The following is a 13,817-nucleotide window of genomic DNA, read 5'->3' as shown; positions in this document are numbered from 1 at the left end:
ACATATGCACACACAGGCACACATGCACACACACAGCCCGCTCTGCTCAGACTTGCCTCCTCACATCCTCCTTTCAAAACTCGAATTCCAAATGCCTTCTCAGATCCTTGTAGGTGGAATTAGTCTGCCTGTGTGGGTTTGGTTCCAGAACCAAGAGCCCTTCAGCACACTGTGTAGCTGCTTGTCTTTGCTCTGAGATCCTGAGCACCCCAGAGGTAAGATCCCTGTCTTGGGCACACAGGGCTCTCTCGGATGACGGTAGCCAGGGACTCCCTGTGTGTGTCACAGCCCACATGCCAACAGCTGCACTAACAGCCTGTCAGAATCACTCAGGCTGCAGCCTGGAAGATTTGCACAATTGCTCACGGCATCCAGCAGGCATCTGAATCTCCAACCAGGGCAGCCACTGGCTTTTAAGGGAGTGTGGCATGGCAGAAAGGCCAGCAGGCCAGGCAGCAAGAAACCCTGGTGGGGGTGGGTGACCTTAAGCAAAGACTTCTCTTCCATGGGAATCACAATAAAATTCTGAAACCTATAAATAACACCAAAAGCAAGGCTAAATGCCTGGCTGAGAAGGAACTAGGACAACCAAGAGCTTTTTCAAGCTACATACATCCTGCCCAAGATTCTTAACCCTCCTCCCCCCTGATAAATGTATATCAGAATCCAGGGTGGTAGGCAAGAGGCAGGAATATTGTCCTGTGATAATTCTGATTAGTCATGTCCCAGACAGCAACCCCCTTAGGCCCACAATTATACTGTTCAATGCCAAAGCACACTCTGCAGTCAGTCCTTGGGCAATTAAGCCAGGGTGCAATGCTTACGCGATCCAAGGCAGCACCCAGTGACTGCACCAGAGTGCAGGGCGGTGGGTGAAGGGCTCTTCTAGCACAGAAGGGAGAAAAGGGATCCTTGGACAGTGCTGCTGGGGGAGGGAATGAGCCCGCGTGTCAACCTCCAGGCAGGTCTGGCCCACAGGAGGGGCTCTATAAATGGCAGCCTCCCCCACCCTCCTTCTGGGTGAAGTTTGTCTTCCATCAGGCAGTGGGCATCCAGGAGCGAAGGCTCTCCAGCTCCCCGCCGATGCTCCTCTGAGCCTGAGCCACAGCCACTGCCTGAGGAATGGGGCCATTGCAAAGGCCTGAAAACCCTTTCTCATTACACAAACATCTACTGTGTGGTTGTCTCGTACCACGCCCCCAAGCGAGAGGCTACAGAGGAGCAAGTCCTGCCTGCACTCACCAAGAGGCTCCCATCCAGGTGAAGTGACTGATCTTCTGACCACTCTGATTAGGGAGGTCGGCATTGGTCTTGGCTCTTGGTGCTTGGGGCACTCAGGCCACACCACAGGTGCCCTGGGAATCACAGGATAACTGAAGGCAGGGTTAGCCAGAGAGCCTCTGATGATGACCAAACAGTGTGTTCTGTGCTGGCCTGGGAGCCCTGGGAGGTGGAGGGCCCATTTCCCTGAGTGCCTAGAACCTGCAGTCAGGTTCAGCCTGGAAGGCCTGCAGTGGTGCCCATGACGCCTCGGGTCTCTCCCCTCAGAGGCCCCGCCGCAGAGCTCCTCTCCTGTACGCAGCACCCCCACCATCCCGCCCTCTGGGCAGCCAGTGCCTGGTAAACAGGACCCTGTGGGGGGCCAAGCCCCCACCCCACTGGGCTCCCACACACAGAAGCTTTGTCTGAGCTGCTGATGCATAATACATGGGCACAGGCCCGGACCAGCCGCAGGGCCATCTTGGACAACAGGCCCGTCACTAAGAGGCTGTGAGAGACGCAGCCAGGACACAATGTGCTCCAGTCAGAGCTAAGGGCAGTGGATAAAGGGCCCACTGGGGCCTTGGAACCAGCCCCTCCCCCAGTGCACAGTGCAGGGGTGGGGAGGACGGCTGTCCTCAGAGGGCCCAGGGTGGGGGTGGGGGTGGGGTCTTGAAATCCTCCCAGTCACCTCCCACTGCAGCCTCCGGCCACATCCTTGACTTGGCTGCTTTACCCTTGTGGCCCACGGACAGTCATGAGGACCTCTCCTTGTCTTGGTCCCCATGTTCCTTTTTTAAACAGGTGCTGTTCCTTCTCCAGCAGGTGTTGTTACACGTCAGGGTCCAGTTTGCTCCCTGGGGTCTTGGGTCCTCGATCATGGCTGTCCTCGAGGCCCCTCTCCCAACCACACATCAGTGGGAAAACAACATGGGGATACCCGAGGATAAGAGAGGGGCATAATAAATCACCTACCACATACTTCCTAGAGGCCATGCACAGTCATAGGTGATAAAACAGCACCTTCCTCTTGCAGGGTATTTTCAAGTAGAATAAATCCACATGCAGATACCTCTAAATAAGAATTGGGGAACTACATGCATAGCAGCTTTAGCAATAAGGACCTGGAAGATTCCTTCTTGAACCACCGTGCAGACACATTAAAGACGTGCTTAGAGGGTCTCACTGGCACAGAGATGCTTATTCTGAGGCTCACTCCCAGAAATTCTGATTCAGAAGGTCTGGATGAGAGCCCAGGACTCTGCATTTTAACAAACACCTAAGAGATTCCAAGGCAGGTGGTTGACAAATGACACTTTAAGACGCCAAGGTTAATGAAAAAATCATAGGTTTCAAATATGCAAAAAAGTACTACACACTGGCGGTTCAGTAAACAATCGATGACAAATTAATCAGTTATGAGGGAACTCAATTCACAGCACTTATAATTAAAAACCAAGAATGGCAGCAATTGGACATTGAAGACAACTCAAATGACACTGAGAGCAAAGTGTGCTTATTGAAAATTTCAGGATTTCTAGTTAGCTATATGAATGCACATAGTAAGAGCTTTGCCAAAAACTGCAAAGGCACCAGCCATCTCCATAAATTTTAAGGCCCCCAAAACTTCTAGGAATATACTAATTTGGGTTTACGAATGCCAAATATGGTTTGATAATCCTAGTTTGATATAGGATATTCATAAGCAGCTTTTGGTTGTGCATTAAAATAAAAATCTATGGAACTGTGCTTCATTGGCTGTTAAGAATCCAAGGAAGGGCTTGCAATCCCAAATCTATTCACAACAGGAGAGCCTTGCAACCAGCAGGGAACTGAAGATTCTATATTCACTTTTTTTAAGATTAAAGTATAGTTGATTTACAATGTTGTGCCAATTTCTGCTATACAGCAAAGTGACACACACACATATATATATATTCCCTTTATGTTATCTTTCAACATGGTCTATCCCAGAGACTGGATATATAGTTCCCTGTGCTATCCAGTAGGACCTCATTACTTATCCATACTAAAGGTAATAGTTTGCATCTACTAACCCCAGACTCCCAGTCCATCCCACTCCCTCCTCCACTCTTGGAAACCACAAGTCCATTCTCTGTATCTGTAAGTCTGTATCTGTTTTTGTAGATAGTTCATCTGTGTCATATTTTAAATTCCACATAAAAGTGATATCACATGGTATCTGTCTTTCTCTTTCTGACTACACTTAGTATGGGAATCTCGAGTTGCATCCATGTTGCTGCAAATGGCATTATTTCATTCTTTTTTATGGCCGAGCAGTATTTCATTGGATATATGGAATACTACTCAGCCATTCATCTGTCAATGAACATTTAGGTTGCTTCCATGTTGAAGACCCTATATTCACATTTGGTCCTTGTCAACATGGATGCGGCTGCATCAAGAGCCTTTAAGATCTTCATTAATTTTACCTATTTCTGAGAGTCCACCTGGATAAACAATGGGCACAATTCACGTATTAGGATGTTTCTGAAAAGCAGAAAGGTGGACCCACCTTAAATGTCCAATAATAAGAGGTTGTTAAAATCAAGTATGTTTATGTTTATATGACAATTCTGCAAACATAAAAAGCATGCCTTTGAGATATTTCATCAAATCTAATTCAACAGATCATAGGACTGACCATTATTATGTTCTTCTGAAAAAGAAAAACATGCAGTGACTATGACATGCTAGTGAAAATATATCCCAATTTCAGAGTCCACAAAATGTGAAATATTATAATCTATGAGATACAGTATAAATAATACTATAAGGAAATGCTTCTGATACAATATTAAAATAATAAATGCAAAAGCAGGCTATACTTACATGCACTCGTAGAAAAAACAAATGAAAGGAAAAACAGAACAATGCAAAGGGTGGTCTCTTGGGAAGGTGGGAGAAAGGATGAAACTTTATCTCCATCTTTATATTTTTGTGATTTCATTAATTTTCAGAATGAACACATTTTAATAATCTGAAAAATATATTGTTTAAAATAATTATAAAAATGAATCCCATGGAACAGTTAAAAATCATGGCAAGCATGTGCATGTCCATAGGCAGCATATCCCATAGCCAGTCGGCACTGGGACATGTTCCCTGGTGTCGGAGAGCCCCAGCTGGCTTCACTTAGCTGCTGCCCAGTACATGGGATGGTTCCGAATTTGTTGCTAACAGAAGCTTTAAAGTACTTCTTGTATTTTCCTTCGTGGATTTTTTCCTTGGTCACTTTCAGGGTGTTAGGTGGAAGATGTTGATGGCTCCATGAGTTGGTGTCAAGGGACAGGCTGGTGTCTGTGATCCGTTTTCACTCAGATCTTGTTTATTTTCTTCCTTTCTTTTTTTTTTTTTTTTTTTTTTTTTTTGGTCTTTTGTCTTTTTAGAGCCACACCCACGGCATATGGAGGTTCCCAGGCTAGGGGTCTAATCGGAGCCTACACCACAGCCACAGCAACAACAGATCAGAGCCGCATCTGCAACCTACATCACAGCTCTCGGCAACGCCGGATCCTTAACCCACTGAGCAAGGCCAGGGATCGAACCCACAACCTCATGGTTCCTGGTCAGATTTATTTCTGTTGCGCCATGAAGGGAACTCCAGATCCTGTTTCTATACATGCACCTTCTGCACCGGCCCAAGGCCGTAATACTCTCCCAAACTCACCTTACAGAGGCTGAAATTCTTCAACTGGGGAGCAGAGTTTTGTACTCTGCAAGGTGATAAGGCATTCCAACGAAAACAGCAGTTCCCTGAGAGAAAGGGCCCTGGGAGAGACGTCCCCTCAGGTGTAGAAGATGGATGCAGGATCTAGTCTGAGGTGTAGGATATTTAGGGAGGGGAGGGAGCGGTGGGGACATGAGGGAAAATGCAGAAAGGTTGAGACACCAAAGGAAAGGGCACGAGGGAGGAGACCAGGGACCCGGGAGTCAACCTTCTCCAGGGAAAGTGGCAAACGAGAGTCCATGCGGCCTCCGTGCAGAGGCAGGGAAACGCCGCATCTTTGGAGGGCATGCCAAGCACCCTAGAGGAATCTGGACCCGTAGGAAGAAAAGGGGGTGGGGTGGAAGTGAGCAGAGGGGTGTGAAAATGCAGGATTCTCACAAAGGATCCACATCCCCATCAGGATGTCCCCCAGCTCATACCCAGCAGCCCAAGGGACCAGCGAACATGTCGAGAAAGATCAGAACGCTGGGCTGGAACTAAGAGACTAAGGTTTGAACTGTGACCCTTTCAAATGACCTTCAGTGCACCGTGTGCCCTCTGGTACCAAGTTTCAGGAAATGTAAAATAGAGGGGGTAAGTCAAGTGATCTTTAAGGTCCTTTCTGATTTGAACATCTTGTGATTCCAAAATAGATGCAACTCGCTCATTTTTTAAAATTTTGTTTTTTAATAACCACAGTATACACTGAAGGTGTACAACATGATGATTTGGTATACATACACGCAGTGAAATGATTACTATAGTCAAGCTAACTATACATTCTTCTCCTCATTTCCTTGCCATTTTGTGTGTGGTGGGGGCGGGGAGAGCACCTGAAATCCACTCTCTTAACAAATGTCCAGTATTCAATACAGTATTATTAACTATAGTCATCATATGTGCATTAGACTTCTAGACCGATTCATCCTACTAAATGCACTTCTGTATCCTTTGACCAACATCTCCCCATTTCCCCCACCTTCCCACCCCTGGTAACCATTGTTCTGCTCTGTATGATCTTATAGCATACTCAAAATGGATTAAAGAGTTCAATGTAAGACATAGAAACCATAAACCTCCTAGAAGAAGAAAGAGGGGAAAAGCTCCTTGATATTGGCCTTGGCAATGATTTCTTTTTAATATAACAACAAAAGCTCAGGTGACAAAAACAAAAATAAGCAAATGGGACTATATCAAACTAAAAAGTTCTGCACAGCAGAGAAAACCATCAGCAAAAAGAAGAGAAGGCAATGTATAATAAATTATATGTATATATTGGGCTTTTTACCATTCCACATATGAATTCATGACTTTTTCTTTCTTTCTGGGTCTCATTTATTTCACTGAGCATAATGTCCTACAGTTTCATCCATGTTTTTGCAAATTGCAGGAGATCCTTTTTTAAAGCTGAATTCTATTCCATTTGTGTGTGTGTGCGTGTGTGTGCGTGTGTGCTCGTGCACATTTGTGTGTGTATCACATCTTCTTTTTATCCATTTACCTGTCAATGGACACTTAGGTTGTTTCCATATCTTGGCCGTTGTGAATAATGCTGCAATGAACATGGGGGTGCAGGTAGTTCTTCGAGATACTGATTTCATTTCCTTTGGATATACACCCAAAAGTGGAATTGCTGGATCATAGAGTAGTTCTATTTTTAATTTTTGGAGAAACTTCCATACTGTTCTCCATAATGGCTGTACCAATTTACATTCCTACCAGTAGTGTATAGGGTTCGTTTTTCACCACATCCTCATCAACCCTTGTTACCTTTTTTATTTTTTTTTAAATAATGGCCACCCTAACAGGTGTGATGAGACATCTCATTGTGGTTTTCATTTGCATTTCCCCAATGATTATTTTGACCATTTTTTCACACACCTGTTGGCCATTTGTATATCTTCTTTGAAAAAAATGTCTGGTTAGATCTTTTGCCCATTTTATAAATTGGGTTGTTATTTGCTATTGTTTATTTGGTTTCTGTGTTTTGCTATTGAGTTCTATGAGTTCCTTTTATATGTTGGATATCAACCCCTTATTGGACATATGGTTTGAAAATATGCTCTCCCAACCTATATGTTGCCGTCTCTTTTTGTTGATGGTTTCCTTTCCTGTGCAGAACTTTTTAGTTTGACGTAGTCCCATTTGCTTACTTTTGTTTTGTCACCTGAGCTTTTGGTGTCATATTTAAAAAATCACTCCTGCCAAGGCCAATGTCAAGGAGCTTTTTTCCCTCTGTCTTCTTCTAGGAGGTTTATGGTTTCATGTCTTACATTTAAGTCTTTAATCCATTTTAAGTACGCCATAAGATAAGGATCCAATTTCATTCTTTTGCATGTGGACATCTGGTTTTCTCAACAACAGTTTTTTGTTTTTTTTTTTTTTCCTTTTTTCTTTTTTGGCCGTACCTGTGGCATATGGAAGTTTGAGGCCAGGAATCAAATCTAAGCCACAGCTGTGGCAATGTCAGATCCTTAACCTGCTGCACCTCAGCAGCAACTCCCCCAACACCATTTACTGAAAAGGCTATTCTTTCCCCATTGTGTTTTCCCAGTGCCTCTGCAGAAAATTAGTTAGCCTGTATATGCTCAGGTTTATTTCTGAGCTGAAATCACTCATTTCGTCCATCAAACAATTACTGAACATATTATCTGTACAAAGGACAGCATTAGGGCCACAGGAGCTACCAAGCAGAATGGGAGGAGGGAACCACACTCACGGAACATTTAATACTTGCCAGGCACCAAGCTACCCTATCGTTAGTAACAATCCTAAGGGGCAGATATCATTTTCTCCATTTCAGACACTAAAACTGAGGTTCAGCAGTGTTAAGTCCCTTGTCCAAGGTCACAGAATGGTAAGTTGTAGGGCTGACAGCTTCAAGTTAACCCACCATGCCTCAGCCCACTGCTAGGAGAAAAAGCTCCATCTTTGCTTTCAAAGAACTCACAATCCAGTGATTGTCTGAATTAGACAACAAATGAACCCCAACACAGAGATGGAGGAGCAGAGGAAAAGCTGGCATGGAATCTGCCTGAAGCTTAACTAAGACTCCAGATTTGCAGTGTGGAACCAAGGGCAAGGGCAGGGAGGGGCAGCACTGGCATTTCGGGTAGAGGAAACAGCACAAGGCATGAGTGGAGAGAGGGTTAAAGTTCATGGGTCATTGAGGAAAGGGCTGGAACAAGGGAGGCTAGAGATCAGGGTGGGAGACAAGCCTCGGAAGATGAGGGGCGGGGGCAGGTCATATGGGGCCCTGGATGCCACGTTAAGGGTCGGCACTGCGGCTAGCCCCCAGCCCTTCCTCCACAGTCATGAAGAAAATGCAGAACTTCAGGGCAGAAGTGGCTCACCACTTGCTTCCTAAACCAGTGGAGACCCCACGCCACCCTGCAGGGCCCTAGCTCTTCCTCTAGGCCACATCCACCCACATTTACTGAGGGCTGCTGGTGCTGGGGCCACGGACTGCAAACTTCCTGAGGACGGGGCCCATTTCTGACAGATCTTTCATGCCTACCCTATAAGAGGTGCTCAATAAACATTCACCTAATTAAGTGTGAATAACAAGTGGAATCATCACCACATTCTTTTTCTCTCTGTGCTTGAGTCTCTGGCCCAAGAAAACTAAGGGGGTGGAAGGGAGAGGCTGGTTACACAATTATGGGGCCTCCCGGGGATGGGCTCGCTGGCCAGTCTGGATGACTCATGTGGATTCTAGGTCCAGCCAGTGTACTGATCGGGGCCTCTGTGCACCCCCCGCCCCATCCCAGCCTGTCTGCCATCACTTCCAGTGACGAAGCCCAAAAGGCCCATCCACAGGCATGCAGTGAAAAGGAGCTCTCGGATCCCTTGTCCTCACTGCCTGACCCCAGCTCACCCCAGGGCAGCCAGCACGGCAGCCTCCACCAGTAGCTTTTCTGCCTTTGGTTAAGTCACACAGGAGGCTCTGGGAAGAGAACAACAGGGAGAGGGCGAAGGGCCAGGAGGGAGGAGCTGGGAGGCCAGCAGCGAAGAGAAGATGGAGACCCCGTGACACCTTCCCCATTTACGTACCTACCCCCAACTCAGAGAAGCCTGTTAAAGACAACTCAGCATGTCCTGTGTCATCAGCCACCATGTAGGAGGCAAGGCCCCACCCTGAGTTCTGAGAGCCCCCTTCCTCTTCCTCTCCATTGACCCCACTCGGGGCCAGTCTCCCTTACCGCATGCCGAGATGCTTGATAGTAAACTAAGCCCCTTCTCTGCGCTCACACAGCCAGGGCCCTCTTCTTAAATATAGATGCTGCTGGGAGAAAGAAGGAAGACTGTTCCTAACGGCCAGCGTGACCCAATCCACCAGATCTTCTTTCCCCTCTGCCAGAAAGGGCTCAAGATTGGGAGCGCCAGGGGACAAGGAGGAATCTTCCTGACATGGTAAATTATGCCTCTGCAGGATGGCTGCACCCTGGGTCCCAACAAGGCCCCACACTTACTTTATCCCTGTTACCATTTGCCAGGGCCAAATCCCAGTCAGCCCCAAGGCCCAGTTCAAATGCTGCTTCCCCACTAGCCCTTCCCCCACCACTGTGCTCTCATCCTGGGGCCCTCAGAGCTTCCCAGGGCATGTGGCTGCCATGGCCAGTCAGCTTCCTCTCTGCTGGCCCTGGAGGAAAGGGTCTGAGTCTGAGTGCTCTCTTTGTGCCTGGCACCAATAAACAGTTTTAGTAAACATGTGTTGAATGGATGGATGGAGGGCTGGAATGGTGGATGCAGGGGGAGGTGGAGGAGGAGGAGGATGACAATGATCAAGAATTCCAGGAGTTCCCATTGTGAAACAGTGGTTAACGAATCCAACTAGGAACCATGAGGTTGTGGGTTCGATCTCTGGCCTTGCTCAGTGGGTTAAGGATCCAGCATTGCCGTGAGCTGTGGTGTAGGTCACAGACGCGGCTTGGATCCCGCATTGCTGTGGCTCTGGTGTAGGCCGGTGGTTACAGCTTTGATTGGACCCCTAGCCTGGGAACCTCCATATGCCACGGGAAGCAACCCTAGAAAAGGCAAAAAGACAAAAAAAAAAAAAAAAAGGAATTCCAAGTCCCCTCCTGGAGCCCCATCCCTCCTCTGGTGGGAAGCCTGAGAAAGGGCACTTAGGAGTCTGGCAGGGGAGGGGCAGAGAACAAAGCCTTGAGGCTCTCACCATTTAGGATTCAAAAATCCTGGCTCCTGGGGAAGGAGGAGCTGGGAAGAAGAGGGGACTGCATTCCTTGACCCCTGGTTCTCACATCATTTTCCAACAAATCCCTGCAATGCAAACCCCTGAAAAACAGAAACGCACCCCCAACAGACACAAGCACACATGCACACACATATAGCGGGAGCTGGGCCCCTCTGCCAGCCAGTAGGTGAGCCTTGACAGATTAGCCTGGCCAATCCCAATTCCCAAGGCCACAGTCTTCTACGGAACCAGAGCATGGAAGAGGGAGCACCTGCCTTGCTGGCCCTTTGCCCAGAAGACCTGGACACTGTAACCACCACCCATGGGTCTGGCCGTGGGCAGCTAGCCACAGGATGCCAAATCTTGATTACCCACCACTAGGTGCTGCCCAGCCTCTGGGCCTGTGATGGCCTTTTTAAGGCCACCGGATCTGGTTTTAGTTGCCAAGGTCCAAGGGAAAGGAAACAACTTCCAGGGGCAGGTCACAGGAAAAGTGTGGTAAGTTCCCTCCCAAGGGTGGCATCTCACAGTCTACAGCCCCCTTTTTGTTTTTTTATTTTTTCCTTTCTTTTTAGGGCCACAACTTTTTTTTTTCTTTTGTCTTTTTAGAGCCACACCCGTGGCATATGGAGGTTCCTAGGCTAGGGGTCTAATCAGAGCTGTATTTGCCGGCCTACGCCAGAGCCACATCAACACCAGACCTGAGCCATGTCTGCAACCTACACCACAGCTCGTGGCAACGCTGGATCCCTAACCCACTGAGTGAGGCCAGGGGTTGAACCCTCATGCTCATGGATACTAGTCGGGTTCTTAACCTGCTGAGCCATACTGGGAACTCCTACAAACACCTTTTGAAATTACTGTCCAGTAGCTGCAGCTGAGCAGGAAGGCATCAGCCAGGCACAGAGGAGTTCTCACTCCAAAGCCCCTACTTCTTAGAGTGCTATGCCCAAGGGCATCTGACGTTGCCAGGAAGATGAAACATATGCTGGGGTCTGGAGAGTCGGGGACATGAACATGAACAGGGGTGGTATCTGTTCCTGGAGACTGAGTCTTACCCACCTTAGACAGGGGCTGGAAGAGAGAAGCACTTTTTGAAAGGGACTCCCCTCCCCTTGAATCTAGTTGGGAAGTGACAATATGTGACTTCTGAGGCTAGGTCCTAAGAGGTCATAATCTTGACATTGATGGCTGGAATACCTGCTCCTGGAGCCCAGAGACATCATGTAAGAAACCCGACTGCTCTGAGGCTGCCGCGCCACTAGGAAGCCCAAGCCGTGGGGAGAGGTCCTGGGTAGATGCTCCTGTCCACAGATCCATAGGGGCTCAGCTTCTAAGTCACTCCAGCCCAGGCACCAAACATGAGAGTGAAGAAACCTGCAGATGATCCCAGCTCCTCAGAGGTTTCAAGTCACCCCTGATCACTTGTGTTTTGCGAGCTAAGACCCCAGACCCGACAGAGATGCTCTATCGTCTCTGAGCCCTGTCTGACCCAGAATCCACTCAGGCCCTTGCTAAGCCCCCCCCACCCCCGCCCACTCCAAAAGCCCACTGTCTGTCTCCACCCTGCTGAGTCAGGAGAAAGCAGGGAGGCTCGGATGTTGGGGAAGGCTTCTTTTTGTAGTGCCCCCCATCACAGGACGCTCCTTCCAGGGCTCCAAGTCAACCACAGCGAATGCAGGATATAGTGAGCACCCACAAAATGCCTGTGCCAGGCCCGCAGTGCTAGAGGATGCCATAGCGTCTTCCATGCCCACCTCCTGTCCTTAAGAAATTTGTCCTCTATATGGAACCACCAGAGACTGACTAGAGATACCAGGGAAAATGGAACTCTACGTTCAGTTATGCTCTGGATTTTTCTGTGTCTGTCTCAGTTTCTTTTTCTTTTTTTTTTTTTTTTTTTTTTGTCTTTTTGCCTTTTCTAGGGCCCCTCCCACAGCATATGAAGGTTCCCAGGTTAGGGGTCTAATCGGAGCTGTAGCTGCTGGCCTACACCAGAGCCACAGCAATGCGGGATCCAAGCCGCGTCTGCGACCTATACCACAGCTCATGGCAATGCAGGATCGTTAAGCCACTGAGCAAGGCCAGAGATCGAACCCGCAACCTCATGGTTCCTAGTTGGATTCATTAACCGCTGAGCCACGACGGGAATTCCTGTCTCAGTTTCAAATACTCTGGCCCACTGAATCCATGAACTTTCAAAACATTCCCTCATTCTAGAGTTCCCGTAGTGGCTCAGAGGAAACAAAACCGACTAGTAACCATACAGTTGTAGGTTCGATCCTTGGCCTTGCTCAGTGGCTTAACGATTCAGCATTGCCATGAGCTGTGGTGTAGGTTGCAGACATGGCTTGGATCTGGTGTTGCTATGGCTGTGGTAAAGGTCGGCTGCTGTAGCTCCAATTATATCCCTAGCCTTGGAACTTCCATATGCTGGACCTGCAGCCCTAAAAAGCAAAAACAAAACAAAAAAACAAACAAAAATCCCCTCATTTCAATGTTTCTATATCCAAAGTTGTATTTTCTACATGACCTCATCCGCCCAGAAGCAGCTCAAAAATCTTGCAGACCACGTGCCAGAATTGGGGATATGGAAAACATGTAAGGAAAGCAACTGACCAAGAACTGTTTTGCTCTGTTCAACAGAACAGAGGCTAGAAGCCTATGCAAGGCCCTGTGCTGGCCACTGCGGAGCCTGTCTGTGCAGGTCTAGATTCAGGGATCCCAGAGCGGGAAGGGCCTCATCCACACTGCCCCATGCAGAGCCCCAGGCCTCCTCACACTCACCCTCTGAATGGCAGTTGGTATAGGTGACCATCCCTTGGCCGTATCTTCTAAGACCCCTCTGAAGCCTCTCCCCCTCCTCTATCTCAGCCACAGAAAGCTTTGGCTTCAACCCTGCCACTTCTCTCTCACTTTAACCCAGATCCCGCCCCCCGCCCCGGGAATTACCTGGGGAGCTCTGAATAAATGCTGAAGGGCCAGCACCCCAGAGATCCTGATTCACTCCCCTAGAGGGATCTGCAAGGGACTCTAAAAGCGCCCATGGGTGAGACTCACTGCCTCTGCTCTTCCCTGCCTGCGGTCGTCCACACTCAGGGGTTTAACCACCACCTACAAGTCAATGGCTCTGAAACTTCCACCTGAGGCCTGGCCTCTTTCCTGAGCTTCAGACCCATCCCTTTGGATGCTCGCAGACATCTCTGACCTCACACCTCGGGAACTAACGACTGATCTCTGCACCCCAGTCTGCTCTTCCTCGGCCACCGTGACTCCCAGGAAATGGGACTTTCCTCCCACAAACCTGAGATCCTCCCTTCACTTTTCAATCTCCGAGCATCTGCATTTTCCCAAGAACTTTTACACAGTCATAATCATGGTATATTCGGCCCTTTTCACTTAGTGGGAACAGCTTCCCACATGCATAGCATTGGGTATTATACTTTTAAGGGCTGCAGAATGCTCCATTGAAGAAACGCTGCTTAATTTAATTAGCTAGTCTCATACTGTAAAGTCTTTACTTTGCTTCCAATTTTTAGTTGTAAATAATGCTGCGATGAGCATCTTGATGTACAGAGCCATTCCCTGCCTTTGGATTATTTCCTTTGGACAGATTCCCAGAAGGGGGATTAC

At 48.0% G+C, this 13,817-nt stretch overlaps 1 protein-coding gene across 8 annotated transcripts in view; it reads right to left on the bottom strand.

Annotated features, from left to right (window-relative positions):
* CORO2B (coronin 2B) overlaps nucleotides 1–13,817 on the bottom strand; it is a 143,382-nt gene that overhangs the window by 101,919 nt on the left and 27,646 nt on the right. The window contains exon 1 of one of the 8 annotated variants that reach the window (XM_084979334.1): nucleotides 1,243–3,866. The exons of 6 other annotated variants lie outside the window; for them this stretch is intronic. The gene's annotated coding sequence lies outside the window, so the exon portion shown is untranslated. Of the gene's footprint in view, nucleotides 1–1,242; nucleotides 3,867–13,817 lie in introns of those variants that run through there. One more of the 8 variants, XM_084979352.1, reaches the window with a different exon arrangement.

The sequence above is a fragment of the Sus scrofa genome, chromosome 1 (genome assembly GCF_054392235.1).
Source record: "Sus scrofa isolate SSC_HxYL_T2T_F1_AM1 chromosome 1, Sscrofa_HxYL_maternal_Yorkshire_Landrace_v2.0, whole genome shotgun sequence".
Lineage (NCBI taxonomy): Eukaryota > Metazoa > Chordata > Mammalia > Artiodactyla > Suidae > Sus > Sus scrofa.
This window is presented reverse-complemented; position numbering and strand designations above follow the sequence as displayed.